This window comes from Lissotriton helveticus, chromosome 11, assembly GCF_964261635.1.
Source record: "Lissotriton helveticus chromosome 11, aLisHel1.1, whole genome shotgun sequence".
NCBI lineage: Eukaryota > Metazoa > Chordata > Amphibia > Caudata > Salamandridae > Lissotriton > Lissotriton helveticus.
This window is the reverse complement of record NC_136072.1, coordinates 983,042,392-983,055,879: the sequence shown is the minus strand read 5'-3', so window position 1 is coordinate 983,055,879 and position 13,488 is coordinate 983,042,392. Positions and strand designations below refer to the sequence as shown.

The 13,488-nt window shown below is 47.7% G+C and overlaps 1 protein-coding gene across 1 annotated transcript in view; it reads left to right on the top strand.

Moving 5' to 3' along the window:
• The first annotated feature begins 383 nt into the window (after nt 1–383).
• Nucleotides 384–13,488, top strand: part of KIAA1671 (KIAA1671 ortholog) — a 996,223-nt gene continuing 983,118 nt past the window's right edge. The window contains exon 1 of the mRNA XM_078667333.1: nt 384–607. The gene's annotated coding sequence lies outside the window, so the exon portion shown is untranslated. The remainder of the gene's footprint in view (nt 608–13,488) is intronic.

Below are 13,488 nucleotides of genomic sequence, written 5' to 3'. Positions count from 1 at the left end.
CATCGTGTATAAATATTACCTCAAAAACAGCGGTCATTGTAATCCCACTCAACACTTCAAAGTTTAAATTGTTTAATTTCACGGTCCAAAGCACTCTCTTCTTTGCTACAGATTTGAAATAGTATGTCGATACATAATGTTATGAACTGTAAATCCTTTGCATGATAAAATAAGTGTTCACTTCACGTTCTAAAACAACAAAGCTATTCGAAGATTGTTGTTTTAAATCAAGGGTATCAGCAGTCCTTCCAGTTCACGTTTTTTTTTTTATTCTTTGTTTTGAGGAGCATGTCGTTTTCCTTATCACATTTTTCCGCCGGACTTCAAGTACCAGGATGCAAAGTAGCAAGACGGGACTGGCTGAGCTGCTCACAGCTGACCTAGGACAGCCAGGGATCCCTTCCGTCCCTCAGAGGCGTCCCGCAATCTGCACGTGAACTCACCTTTGGCCCAGGCCCCGCCCCTGACAAACCTCCGGCCTCGCTCTGGCTCCTCCCCCTGCAGGTGCACACTGTTTGCTGGGTCCAGAAGGTAGAATGTTCCCACAAGAATGAAGGTGGGAAGGAGTTGATGCTGCTTGTGACGGAGGCAGCGGCGGCTGGACGGGGTAAGCGACCAGAAACTTGAAATGTTTATCCTCACCACGCCAATCAGGAAATTGTTGTTGGAGCGGGTGGGTGTCCTGCGGTGCAATGTTTTGGTTCCGTCTAACTTGAGCTCGCGCTGCGTGGGCAGTTGAGCTACTCGGAGTCCTGTCCGTCATTTTGTTTTGCTGGGGCAGCCTGTGGCTTTCCTGGCACTGACTGAAATGCAAATTAGGGAGCTGGCCTGCAGCCTGCCTGTCATGGTTTCCATAGAGAACTGGTCAATGAAAACGGGCTTCCTTTCTCAGGCACTCTTTTTGTGTGGAATTCTTTGTTAGCGCCATTTGTTTGAGGCACGCTATCAATTAGCATTTACATGCTCTTCCATAAAATGTACTTTCACCCTCGTTTTGGAAGCGTGTGCCCCCTTATGTCTGTTTTGTGCCCCCAACTCCTCGGTCATAAAAACTTTTAACTTGCATTGTTTAACTGAAAGATACGTATGATTTCGCCTCACGTGTATTGGTACGTTGTATAAATACATTATTGTACTTTTTGTATTACATTTGCAATTCTGATTTAGATGACCGCGAGTGTACACTGTGCGATATCAAATTTGGGAGGCGAATAAAATGGGTCTTGGGTGTGCTTTTTTTGTGTGTGTGCTGGTTCTCTCTGTGCCGCTCCTGATCTGCTCTCTAATTTCAGGCTGTCTCTTTGAAGTGATTATGCAGTGATCCCTAAGGGGGGCGGGTGTAAGGAAATCTACAGTCACAGGCTAGCAGCCCTTCCGTGTGTGTCAGGCGTGCGAGGACAAAGACACTCTGGCTGCCAATAGAAGACCCTGGGGCTTTTGCGTGGTTACTTCCTGTAGCGCACATTTGACCGCTCATTGGCCACTTTTGATGTAAGGATTCTATGGCAGGACCGGAGGCTTCAGATTATGCTTCTCAATCTTTACTGCATAAAACACAGCAGCCAATGAAAATGTATATTTTCAGTAAACAATAACAATAAACTTCATTACCCATGAACACCCATGAGTATAGGCACGCCCCCACAGTCCATAAGAACCCCTTGCGTGCTCCCATCATCCTCTTTCTTTGCTGCTCACAAGCCAGAGTTAAGTGCACCTTCCCTGTCCCCTCACTCTGCTTGCCTGTTGGGGGTGATTTGGGAGTTCGTTGTATTAGCTTATGTGTTGCTTTTGTGGATTGCAGCGGCTCAGTCCGCTCCTTGATTGAGGACGCAGGTGCTCTCTGGTGGTGTGTTGATCTGTGTTAATTGGTATTTTTGCATGTTTTGGGCGAATGCGCGCGAAGGGTGCTCTCACCTCGCTGCGCGTTCGCTTTGGGGCCGTCGTCACTGGGGCAGCTTCCGCTGAGGAGCGTGTGCGCTTCGGCGCGATAGCCACGGTCTTTGACCGGCGAGGGGCCGCCGCGTCTCGCAGAGGGGCCCGTTACCGGCAGCCTGAGGGCGCGCAGAGGCTCCCTCATACGCCCTGCGTACAGGCCGGGTGGCTCACGGCCGACGCGCGCGCCCAAAAACGCTGACCATTTGGGCTTCCTTTTAGTAGGATTTGGTAGCGTTTTGGGCGGCGCGCCTCGGCACGTCTCCCTAGCTGACAGGAACGCGCGTTTTGCGCGTTTTCACACACCGGCTACCCCTCGTCTGACCGCCTGCCCTGGCAGTAAGAGAAACGAGGTCCTGAGTGCGCACACGCTCGCTGTATTTTGTGGACCTGGGTCACTGGCCCTGTGGATACAGCATTGCTGAGGGGGTTTGGGTATAGTTCCAAGTTATTGTTTGTGTGCAGTGGGCTGACCCCCCCCACCACCCCCATACCTGCCAGGGTTTATTCCCTTGTTCAACATTTAGCACCATGGAAAATTGGTCTCAGTACCCAGGTGAGGAACAGGCAGAAGGGGAGGAGACGTCAGAGGGACGGCAGGATGCAGTCCTGGAAGATACTATTGTGGAAGCACTGGATGCCTCGGTCCAGGCTTCCGTGAATAAAGCTATGGACACGAAAGTCCCCCAGACCGTGCAGCAAGCACTTGCAGTGGCCCTACGCCCCATTAAAAAGCAATTAGAAGGCTTTGCCAAGCGCCATGGCTATGGCAAGCATAAGAAGCAGAAATTATCTACTCCCTCTACTTCTACTGCAGTTTCGGATGACCGCCACTTGTGGCCTCACGCCCAGTCCATGGCCTCCTTGCAGGATCGAGACGTTCCTACCCAGCCACGATCTGGGGGCAAGGCGAAGAGTAAGCGCAAAATAGTGGTGGACACTGATACCACCTCTTCCTACACTGATACCAGTACGGGCACTGATTCGTCGGAGGAACAGCCTCCACCCCCTAAGAAAGCTAAGCCGGCCTCCAAGGCGGAGGAGGTCAAGACACCCAGGGCCTTCCATTTTGACCCGTCGGACATAATCCACCCTCGATCTTCGGACTGGGTCCCGCCTACGGAGGTTTCAGAGTACATTCACGATCACCTCCGCAAGGGCTTCACGAGAGAAGTACGCAACCGGCTGCGGTCGGAGTGCCCACGCCCGGATATACCGGACAGCGTTGCCGACACTCCGGAGATTGACGCCAGTATGCTGACGTTCTTGAAAAAGTTTTCAAAAGATCCCAAAAGAGGGCTTGACAGGGCCTGGCGGGGCTGTCAGGACAAGATGCTTGACGTCATTGGGCCCCTGGCCAAGATTTTGGAGATGGCCCTTGCGGCCAAAGAAGGGGCAACTCCTGTAGACCCTGACATCCTGGCTGAATGGACTCAACGCGCGATTTGCTTTCTGGGCAACGCGAACTGCGCAGTCTCTTCGGAGAGGCGCAAGTCCTTGCTGTTACGCATGGATGGCAATTTGACAGAGCTGGCGGAAGCGGAGCCAGGTCCTCTGGCTGGTGGTTGTCTCTTCGGTGACCGTTTCGTTAAGGACGTCACAAAGTATGTTGGTACCTTCACCGCACTAGACAAAGCCCAAAGTGGGATCAAGCGAGCACTCACACAGGGTGTTTTCAACAGGGCCGGGCGAGGCGGGGGTCGCTCGTCAGGCCGAGGATTCCAGAGAGGCTCCCAGAGAGGTGACTTCGGACGAGGCCGGGGTGAGTGGGACTCGACCCGCGGAGGCACCTTCTACCCTTCCAGGAAAGGATTCAACAGAGGCCGTTTCCAGTCGGGAAACAACCGGGCGAATTTCAAGGCCCATCAAAGTTCCGGTGAGTGTCATGGATGTGTCTCTTCTTCCTTTGGGGGGTCGCACGCAGCATTGTCTTGTACACTGGCAGCTGTTGACGCAGGATGCTTGGGTTTTACAGACCATTCAGGGGTTCCACCTGGAATTCTATTCTCACCCGGCGCAAGCGTCCCCTCCGCCACCTCTCCGTTTTTCCCAACTAGATCACAGTTTCATAGACGCAGAGGTGGCAGACTTGCTGAGGAAGGGCGCGATAGCTCAGTGTCATCGAAGTCCTCGCGGCTTCTCCAGCAATGTTTTTATCGTTCAGAAGAAAGGTGGTGGCAACAGACTAGTGCTCAACCTCAAAGAGTTCAATCAGTATCTGATATACAACCATTTCAAAATGGAGGGTATTCACATGTTAGCAGACTTGTTGCAGGAAGGAGACTGGATGGTGCGGTTGGACTTAAAAGATGCGTATCTTTCTATTCCGATTTTCCCGCCACATCGCAGGTTCCTGCAATTTCTTTGGGACGGCCGTTGGTACGAGTACCTGGCCCTCCCTTTCGGTCTCTCCTCGGCTCCCTGGTGCTTCACCAAGGTCATGAAACCGGTGGTCGCCTTTCTCAGAGAGAGGGGAGTGCGTCTGATCATTTATCTAGACGACGTCCTGATCATGGCACAGGACAGGTCGGTCTTGCAGCAACAGCTGACCATGACTACTTCACTGTTACACCGCTTAGGATTTGTGATCAATCTGAAGAAATCCGTGATGGTCCCGTCCCAGGTGATGGATTTTCTGGGATTCACAATCAACTCCCTCACGGCACAGCTGCGTCTTCCGCAGGCGAAATTGAGGGAGTTGAAGAAAGAGATCACAAAATTACTGGACAGTCATTCAGTCACGCTCAGGACCCTGGCCAGGATTGTAGGAGTCCTGGCGTCATCTATCCAGGCGATATTTCCAGGTCCTTTACACTACAGAGCCCTCCAACGACTGAAGATCAGACATCTTCAGAGGGGTCTCTCGTATACGGACTCGGTTCCGCTTACGGACGAGGTTCGACACGAACTCCAATGGTGGCTAGGCCACGTGGATGCATGGAACGGCAGGGCGATCTTCGGGTCGCGGCCAGATGTGATAATAGAGTCGGACGCCAGCAGATGGGGCTGGGGCGCGCGCTGTGGAGATGTTTCCACAGGCGGCAGATGGTCGTCACAGGATCTCGAACTTCACATAAACTGTTTGGAGTTACTGGCAGGATCGTTCGCGGTCCGCACGTTATCCCCGAAGCAGACATCATGTTGCATCCTCCTGCGAATGGACAATGTGTCCGCAGTGAGGTATATCAACAAGTTGGGCGGCACGAGGTCGTCTCTGCTTGTCCAAATGGCCAAAGAGTTCTGGCACTACTGTCTGCAGAACCAGATATCTGTCATAGCGGAATACATACCGGGTCAGGCCAACCAAGTGGCGGATTGGCATTCCAGACACTTGAGGGATTACAGCGACTGGAAGCTGCTTCCCCAGGTCTTCCTCTGGTTGCAGGCAGTTTGGGGTCCGTTTCGGACGGACCTGTTCGCGTCCAGGTTGACATATCAACTTCCCCGGTTCTTCAGCTGGAGACCGGATCCGATGGCGGCAGCGACGGACGCGTTTCTCCAGGATTGGTCGGTGGGGATCCAATATGCGTTTCCCCCCTTCCTGTTGATTCCCAGAGTTATGACTCATGTAATACGGCAAGCGGCGGAGATTGTCATGGTGACTCCGTGGTGGACATCACAAGCGTGGTTTCCCAAGTTGTTGCAGTGGAGCTGCGACCGCCCCCGGCTGCTGCCGGATTTGAAGTGGTTGTTGCAGGGCCCTCGTCAGGAACAGCACCCATTGCTGTTGGAGGGCAGGTTATCCCTGATGGCATGGAGGCTTTCAGGGAACAGTGGCAAATGCCAGGAATTTCGGACAAGACTGCAGACTTTATCAAGCAGGCTTGGGCACCTTCCACCAGGAAGCGATACTCCGCTGCCTGGAAGAACTGGGTGGATTGGTGCGTGGGACGACATCTGGATCCCGTGGGGGCAGAGTTATCCCAAGTGTTGAATTTTTTATCCGAGAAGGCGACAGGTGGCCTAGCGTATCGTTCGGTCAACAACTTTCGCTCAGCCATCTCGGCGGGGCATGCCCTGGTGGATGGTAAACCGGTGGGCATGCATCCGGTAGTTTGTAAGTTGTTGAAAGGCATCAGGGTGGCTAACCCTCCCAAACCCAAGTATACGGGTTTGTGGGATGTCTCAGTTGTGATTTCTTTGCTCGACAGATGGCCGGTTAATTCTCTCCTGTCCAGGAAGCAATTGTGGGCTAAATTGGCCATGTTGCTTTGTCTATCCTCTTGCAGAAGATCTTCAGACGTCAGAGCGCTCGACGTAACAGGTAGAGTGTTTACCCCGGAAGGGGTCTCTTTTCATATTACAGGTCGTACTAAAACAATGTCTAGACATATATCTTATAATGCTTTTCCTGACAATGAAAAACTATGTGTGGTCCATTGTTTGAAGACCTACGAGGAATGTACAAAGGCCTTGCGGCCGCAGGGCTGTTCACAATTATTGATTGCTATTCAGAAGCCCTTTAGACCAGTGGCGGCTGCCACTATTGCTAGATGGCTTCGGTTCATTATGAAGGAAGCAGGTGTCGATACAAATGTTTTTGGTGCTCATTCAGTTAGAGGCGCGATGGCGTCCAAGTCATATGGTTTAGGATCCAGTATCCAAGATATTATGCATTGTGCAGATTGGTCCTCTGATTCAACGTTTAAGACGTTTTATTACAAGCCGGTGGGAGACATTACTTCTGTGGTATTTAATCAGCGTTAAACTAGCATAATCTGAAGCCTCCGGTCCTGCCATAGAATCACAAATTTGCTAGCATTCGCGACAAGAATTTGCAATTCTATTAAGGACACGGAGGCGAGGATTATCCCACCCGGCTTAATGTACTGTATGTATTAAGCTTACCCACCCTTTTATGCAAGGATTACGGTGGTGTTGTTTCCTTTATTTCAGGATCTGATAAGAAGTCGGACTAATCGACTCCGGAGGTCAGGATGTTCCGCCTGAAGCTGTTCTTCCACGTTGGAGGATTGTGATTGTTCAAGTTTTGTTGGACTTGTTTCGCCTCAAAGAAAGAGGATGATGGGAGCACGCAAGGGGTTCTTATGGACTGTGGGGGCGTGCCTATACTCATGGGTGTTCATGGGTAATGAAGTTTATTGTTATTGTTTACTGAAAATATACATTTTCATTGGCTGCTGTGTTTTATGCAGTAAAGATTGAGAAGCATAATCCTCGCCTCCGTGTCCTTAATAGAATTGCAAATTCTTGTCGCGAATGCTAGCAAATTTGTGATTCACTTCATTGTTTTCAGGTGTGGGTATTTTACTTTTGCTGGTTTATTGGCCGCCTTTGGTCAACTCAGGATTTTTGACCCTTTATCGCTCCTGCGCTAATGTTTTTGGTTGAAATGTTGCTGCTTTTCTTTAATGGGCCTTTCATGAAGGGGCGCACCTGCCATAGGTATGTGGGGGCTTTCTAGATACATTTTTGATATGGCGCTTTACACCATATTTCTGATGTTTCTATGCACTATAAATACGATACTAGTATTAACCTATGCAGCCATGCAGGGCTTTAGGTGGGATGAGAAAATTGTGGGGTGTCCCTCAAAGGTGCGTGGCCAGTGTTATTAAGGACGTGGCTTAAAAACACGCAAACTAAAAATCTGTGCTTAGCATAGTGTGCCACCCGACTTGTATTTGGTTATTTCGGTCATTGCATCTAGATATGATACAAGTAAGATCATCATAACTACAGTAAGTCAGGACTATTGGCGTTGTCAATGGTTGTTAGTTGCATAAGATAAATCAGCAGCAACTATGGCTTGTATATAATATTGAAAAAGCGGCCACTTAAAGCCTTGGTGACACCATGACAATGTTGCTGCTCCTGAGTTTAAATAAGAGATGGGAAAGCCAGAGAGAAAATGACTCTAAAGGACGTCCCTTCCCCTTTAGCTCACCTGCCATGACGTCATGCCGTAAGTTCTCCACTAGTGAGAAGTGAGCAGCGCACATTGATGTGCCTGCTTTCACTGCAGTGCAGAAAGAAATGGACTTCCTGTGCCAGGGCATAAAATAGAGCTCAATAGAGATCCGTTTCGAGGCCCCCTTTAAAAAACTGCCGGTGCTCAGCACCGTTGAGACTTGGCCCACTTAAAGCCCTGACCCGGGTCAAACTAACACATTTTGTCTCTCACCTGCTTAAGCCTTCATGTCCGTATGACTGCTGGAGGGGCAAATATGCTCCCATCACGTCTCGATGGTGTGAGGAAAACTAGTTTTTCCAGACTTATTACTGTAGGGGCATGCACTCAGTGTAACGTCATGTCAGAATCACTATGGTTGGCAAATCGCCCGTCTCTCACACAGATGAACTGGAAGTAACACATGTCCTATGGACACGCGCTATGTATTTGTACTTGTGCACATAATACTTTCCTCAGAGCAGAGACTCTGCCCGAGTAGCCAACCACTAGGGCGAGACAGTACAGGATCACAATTGATCGTGTTTAGCAGAGCTGGATATGAAATGGAGCAACACACAGGTATTGATGAAAAACTATCTTACGCTAGACAAAGATGTAAACTTAGCCAATAGCCAATTCGAGGCGCGGATAACTGAGGCTTCAGATGAGACGGCATCTTGGAGCACTAGGATCTCCAAGAGACATCAAGCATCGGCACCATGGTTTAATGAGGCACTGATGAGAGCTAAAAAAGAGTGTAAGCCGCTCGAACGTGCATGGCATAAAGACTATTGTAGTAAAGCCAAAGAGAACTATAAAAAGGGATAAAAAAAAATCATGCCTTAATTAAGAAAAGAAAATGTGACTTTTATACGGAAATGATTGAAAGGGCTAGTATTACCTCCAAAGAAATGTTCTCCATACTGAAGTCCCTCAAAGCACGCGAAAATATAAATAATGAGGCAGTCGCTTTTGTGGAGAGTTGCAATAAATTAGCAAAATTCTTTGCAAACAAAGTGACAACAATGTGACACTTTCCCAGTGGAAACGCGGAAAGGGTTAAGCACAACATGCAGACGTGATATCGCATTTGCAGGTGAGACCATTGACGAATTTAAGATTCAGGATGTAGAAGAACTTAGTTACAGCAAAAGGGATTAAATCAGGCTCCCCACTAGACCCTGCCCGCCCGTAGATACTAATGCAGGAAGCAAACCTCATTATGCCATATATCTCTGAACTCATCACATGTTCCTTTCAGACAGGAGAGGTTCCCATTAAATGAAAACAAGCTATAGTTCAGCTACTCAAAAAGAAACCATCTATAGATCAAACAGTTTTGGAGAATCTACGCCCCATTTCACTGTTACCATTTACGGCTAAGATTGCTGAAAAAAAAACGAATCAACAACTAGTAGATCATATTAACAAGAATTACTTATTGCATCCCTCCCAATCAGGTTTTAGAGCTGCACGCTCTACGGAGTCAGCACTACTCCTGGCAACAGAAACAATGAGAAAGTACGCTGACGGGCAGACGGTTGCACTGATCCTATTGGGCCTCAGTGAGGCGTTTGACACAGTTTCCCATAAGCTGCTCCCCCCCCCCCCCCCCCCCCCGAGGTTAGAGGCATGTGGTGTTAGGGGAAATGCACTGCGCTGGATGACATCCTTCCTATCCGCGCGGAGCTTCCAAGTCACACAACAGTCTAACATATCTATGAGCATCCCTCTCCCCAGGGTGTCCCACAGGGATCGATGCTGAGCCCAACTCTATTTAATTTATACTTGGGGCCACTGGCTGAGCAGGTGGAAGAGCATAAGGTGTCCATTGTGTCATACGCTGACGACACGTAGCTAAATGTGATTCTGTCTCAAGACAGGGAACAGGCAGCCATCCAATTCTGCAAGTGTCTGGAAGAGGTGTCGGCATGGATGTCTAAGCGGTACAAAAGGGGGTGGTGATGGACGGAGCATCTGAACCAATCAAACACTCCGAACCAGTCAAAAGATCTGGGTTTAATCCATCACCGTTCTTTAGCCCACTCTGCCACCCCAGTTCAGACATGGCCATATGCAAATCAGTCTGACCCTGTGCCTCATGGGAACAGTCCAGCCCGAACTGCCAAGCCATGCCTTCCCTGGACCGGAAACAAGCTTCCTAGGACCGGTTTCTGGCATTTCAGCCGTCTTCAGCCAGGCTTGCTTGAATCCAGTGGCAAATTGAGCAAGGGACTCACGTCTGAGCATACCCTGCCAACTTATGGCGAAGAAAGCGGTACAAAAGGGGGTGGTGATGGACGGAGCATTTGTTCACCATAAGTTGGCAGGGTATGCTCAGACGTGAGTCCCTTGCTCACTTTGCCACAGGATTCAAGCAAGCCTGACTGAAGACGGCTGAAATGCCAGAAACCGGTCCTAGGAAGCTTGTTTCCGGTCCAGGGAAGGCATGGCTTGGCAGTTCGGGCTGGACTGTTACCATGGCTTTTGAGGTGGAATAAGTAGCCACTTTAAATAGGCAGTTGAGAACCCTGTTTCTGGTTCTCTCAACACGTTTCCCATTGGTGGGTTTTAGGTGTGTGAAAAGTGTGTTTTGTTTGTTTTTGTGTCACTAACCAATGTATATGTGGAGTATCTGAATATATATTATGGCTGAAAAGGATACTTTCGCTTACAGTGAAGATCATATTCGGAAACTCATTAGTGCCCCTCTGGTGTTCGCTTCTGCTACATTAAGCACCGCAGCCAAAACTCAGAACGAATCTGACAAATTGATCAGATTACGCAAAAAACAAATCCGGACAGATTTGCACGGACACTTCTTGTTGCAACATTTGAAAGCAGGGGCTATACCAACAGGGCTCCAAATAGACAATATTCCAGTGGTCTTCACTGACGACCCGGAATATAAGAAAGGATTCAGCTGCATTGAGACTAAATGCAGCAGGGATTTAATGGTCTTAACTGTTGAAACAGCACATAGAATCTCGCTCAAACAAGTAGAGGAAATTAGTGTGTTGGAAACAGAAATCCAAAATAATCAACTAATTACGGATTCTAAAGCATTACTGGACAAAATTGAGAAGGACATTTTAGAGTTCAAGGACTCCACGGTAAATCAGAAAAGTAACAAATTTGAACTTGACAAAAAGAACTTCTCTCTTGAAACAACATATCCCTATCTACATAAAGATTGTTATTTAAGAACAGAATCGAGACGGTATCTTGGGGAAAATCAGGGCAGATCTCGCAATAAGTTCCTTACCTTCTCGGATACTTCATCATCCTCATCAGGAGGGGAGTCGGACTCTGGTGACACAAGGAGCAATCAAAATATAAGAGGGAATCAACAACCCCATCTTCAACAACAACAAAATCAAAATACTTTTTTAGGGAGAGGCCAACGGAGAGGGAGAGGACGTATGTGCTACAACCTACAACCATGGGAGATGACAACTCGCCGCCAATTCTACAAGAATTAAAATCCTCTTCAGTCTTTAATTTGTCATCACGAGCCTTGTCTATACCAGAAATTGCTATTTTGAATAAGGGACTGTCCTTCGTTCCATCAAAACCAACAAACTTTGTTAGGATGAAATTGGAAGCGATGGAGTTCTGTCGAAAGATTCGACTTAAAACATTCTTCAAGGATACACCGGCTTCAAACTGTGTGGAAGTCACTGGATTGAAAAGGAAGTCTACTTTCATCCCCCCTGGATATAAAATTCCGAAAGAAGTTTTAACATTTGAAAGAACTTTGCTCTCGGGGATTTCAGCAATCGAGCACAAAAAACAATACACTAAGTACAACCTTCAAAAAAGTGAAAAGGATGCCCTGGCGACATTGAAAAATGACAAAACATTGGTCATAAAACAGGCCGATAAGGGAGGAGCAGTGGTCGTCTGGGATATAAACAAATACAAGGAAGAAATTTTCAGCCAACTTAATGATACCAACTGTTACCGAAGGATCGGGAAGAACCCTACAAATGACCTACAAGCCGAACTTTTTACAATTACCCAGAGAGGGTTTGATTGTGGGATCCTCGGGCCGAAGGAATTCCTCTACCTTCAAAATAAAAATCCTAGAACACCTGTGTTTTATGCCCTTCCGAAATTACATAAAAATGACATCAACCCGCCAGGACGCCCGATCGTATCGGGCTGTGACTCCCTTATAGAACCAGTGGCGAAATATATCGATTTCTTTCTAAAGCCATTTGTCAACGACGTACCAGCACATTTGAAAGACACCACAGCATTCTTAAATCAACTCAAGACAGTTCAATTTGATAGTTCAAAACAACTATTAGTTACAATGGATGTTACTTCATTGTATACTCGGATACCACAGGAACAAGCATTGGAGACTTTGGAGTACTTTCTAGAGACTAGACCACGCCCCAGAAGAGTTCCTACAGAATTTCTGTTGGAACTAGCAAAATTTGCTTTACAGAGGAACTTTTTCACATTCGATTCGGAATTCTTTTTCCAGACAAAAGGAGTAGCCATGGGCTGCCCCTTTGCACCAGAGTTGGCGGTCCTCTTCATGGGTCTCTATGAAGAAAAATTTGTCTACAAAAACAATCCATACTCAAGCAGCATTTCAAATTATATGCGGTACATAGACGATGTCTTTTTTGTCTGGACCGGTCCCCAAGAACAATTGGAGGAGTTTGTACTTTGGCTAAATTCAAGATCACAGGACATTAAATTCACTGCAGAATCATCAGATCGAACAATCACGTTCTTGGACGTCAAAATATTTCCATGGGAGGGTGGCTTAGGAACTACGTTATATCGAAAAACAACGGATAGAAACAAAAGCCTCCACTACACCAGCTACCACCCGAGAAGCCTTCGACAAAATTTACCATACGGACAATTCTTGAGGATACGGAGGAATTGTTGCTGTAAGGAAGAATACTTCTCACATGCTTCCAAACTCTCTGAAAGATTAATGGAGAGAGGCTACCCGAGGAAACTTGTCAAACATGCTCTAAAACGAGCTTGGTGGGTGCCCAGGGACTCCCTTCTGGAAAAAAGACTGAAACCGGAATCAACTAGAATTGTATGTGTAACAACGTTCTGCCCGAACGCACATCAACTAAAGAAAATGATCAATACCAACTGGCATTTACTCCAAAACCTGCATGAAGATTTTTCAGAATTACCATTGTTTGCCTTCAAGAAAGACATGAACGTTGCCAATCATCTGGTAAGGGCAGCCCTGCCAGATGAACAACCATTAAATCTCAGAAATATGCTCAACCTCCCTCCAATAGTTAAACATCATAAATGCGGCACCTGCACTTGCTGTGACCAGACACTAGAAGGGACCGTCTTCTCTTTTGAAGGGATCCATTTGAAACACGAGAGTTTTACTAATTGTAAAACAAAAAATTTGGTATATGGCATACTTTGTCCATGCCCAAAGTTGTACATCGGTAAGACCACACAAGAAATTCGCCAGAGGATTACCCAGCATAAATCACGGGTAAGAAGAAATGTGGCAAATGCCCCACTTGTTAATCATTGGGTGTCAACAAAGCATAAGGAATCGGAACTCAAATGGACGGTGATATCAAAAATTGAAATGGACAAACGAGGAAGTGACCTGGATGCGAGACTGAGCCAAA